This window comes from Anopheles moucheti, assembly GCF_943734755.1.
Source record: "Anopheles moucheti chromosome X unlocalized genomic scaffold, idAnoMoucSN_F20_07 X_unloc_4, whole genome shotgun sequence".
In the NCBI taxonomy this organism is placed as follows: domain Eukaryota; kingdom Metazoa; phylum Arthropoda; class Insecta; order Diptera; family Culicidae; genus Anopheles; species Anopheles moucheti.
In genome coordinates, this window is record NW_026453548.1 from 975,001 (window position 1) to 977,411 (window position 2,411).

The following is a 2,411-nucleotide window of genomic DNA, read 5'->3' on the forward strand; positions in this document are numbered from 1 at the left end:
CCTCCAAGTGGTCGTTCAGCCGATCTAGGATCAGCCGTTCGAACCCCTTGGCGACTGCTCCCAGCATGAGCAGCGGGCGATATGACGACGGATCGCCCGGCTGCTTTCCCGGCTTCGCAATCAGCACGAGACGAGCCTCCTTCCACTCCGCAGGAAACTCGCCCTGTTCGAGCAGCTGGTTGTAGACTTTCGCGAACACCTCCGGATGCTTCCTCATCGCCGCCTTCACTGCGGCGTTGGGTATGCCGTCCAACCCTGGCGCCTTCGAGGGAGCCATCCGCTCGGCCAGCGACAGGATCTCCGCGACCGTGACCGGCCTCAGAGCCTCGTGTGAGGCAGCACACGCTTCGATGTCTGGCCACTCAAATGCTGGATGCTCCGGAAACAGTGCGTCGACGATCGGGTCGAGTACGGCTCGGTCCGTTTCCGGTGGCGCCCTGCTGCGCAGTTTCGCTCGCACCACTTTGTACCCGAGTCCGAACACCTCGGCTTCCACGCAGTCGATGAGCTCTTGAAGGCTGCTTTCTTTGCTGCTCTTTATTTCAGCCTTTAGCAGACGGCGGCAATCTTGCAGCCTGGCAGATGTCGCTGCACGCTCCGACAGTTGGGCTCGGCAATGGGCAGCCTCCGCTGCTTCGCACTCCTCCCTCAGGCGCTCAATCTCCGGAGACCACCAGTACATCTGGGGCTTGCGGTGGAAAGTGGCCCCATGCACTCTCTCCATGGTCTCATCGCACGCCTGGGTGAGTCCGCCGATCAGCCCCTCCGGTGTATCGACCTGTTCGAAGTGGCCGTGTGTGAGGGCGATGTCGAAGCACCTCCTGTCGAATTGCGCCGTCTTCCACCGGGTCCCGGCGTGTTTGGCTGTCCCATCGCTGGTTGCTGTTCGGCTTCGCTGCTGCTGGCCTCGTCGCGTGGAACGTTGACTCGGAACGTCCACCTGAAACTCGACGTAGGCGTGATCGCTACCGGAAAATCGACTCAGCACTCGCCATGAGTCCGGCCTCGCGATGGTTGGACTAGCGAATGTAACGTCGATCACGCTTTCTCGCGCCGCCCCGTTGCCCTTGAACGTGGGCACGTTGCCACGGTTGAGCGTCTGCAGCGACAGCTGCTCCGCCACGCTCAGGAGATCCTGCCCCTTCTGGGTAGTGCGCGCGCTCCCCCATTCCTCGTTCCACGCATTAAAGTCGCCGGCCAGGACGGATGTTGTGTGTCCGACGAGCGACATTTCCACCGCACCGAGGAAGCTCTCGAATTCCGCGGGACCTCTGCTGGGGGACACGTAACAGCTGGCGAACGTGACTCCCGCTATGGTGGCCACCACTAGTCCCGGGGCGACGCTCCCCCACAAACGCTGGATTGGATAGGCGCCCGTTGCGATGATCGCCACGCCCTGCTCCACATCAACGGCCCACCGCGGATCGTCACGAGGCGGCCGATACAGCTCGCAGGCGAGCACCACCTGAACCTCGAGCTCGCGAGCCGTCTGCAACATCAGGTCTTGTGCTGCCTGACATCGCCCGAGGTTCACCTGCAGCACTCTCAGCGCCGGCACGTCGGGTGTCCCACCCGATGCGGTCCCCCGCAGGCGGCACAGCAGACCTCCGCCGTGCAGCTCTTCGCCTGATGGTCCGGCTTCCCGCAGCGAATGCAGCAAGCCGAGCGATCCGTCTCGCTCTTGCACGCCGCCCGGATGTGCCCCGTCTCCAGGCACCTGAAGCAGCGTTGCTGACGCGCCTGCGGCTGCGTCGCTTGCTCGATCAGGCAAGACGTGAACTTTACCTTCACGTTCTCGCCCACCAGCTTCTCCGCTACCCCAACCGGAACCCGAACTATCGCCACCTTCGTGCTGTCCCACGCAGATCGCAGACGGACCGAGGTCTCCTCCACGGTAACATGGCACAGGTTGGTCAGTGCCATCGCCACATCGACCTCCTTCGCTAAAGGGTCGATCGCTGCAATTTTGATTTCCGTCGTCGGCGTCACCAGTCGAGCTGAGGCCGACAGCTCCGTTTTTTCGCAGACCTCCTTTATGGTCTGCAGGACTCCTGCAGCGTCCGCGCCTTCGTTCAGCTCCATCACCAACCTGGAGCGTGTGGTGCGTCGTCCTACACCGAGGGCCTCCTGGTGCTTCTCCATTTCTGGAGCCGCTCGCACCGCCTGGTATACCTCCAGCCAGGTTTGCCCCTCGCCTGGGGCGATTTCTACCGCGTCCGGCTTCGCTTTACGCTGCCGCTGGCGCTGTCCTCCTCGTTGTGTTGCAGGCTGGCTGCGCCGAGCCTGTTGTCCCTGCTGTTGCTGGGGCTGCTGTCGTGATGGCCCAGCGAACGCCTGTCGCTGAACCTCCGCCCGTCGTTGCGGTAGTTCCGGCCACTGCTGCTGCTGTTGCTGCTGCTGCTGCTGCTGCT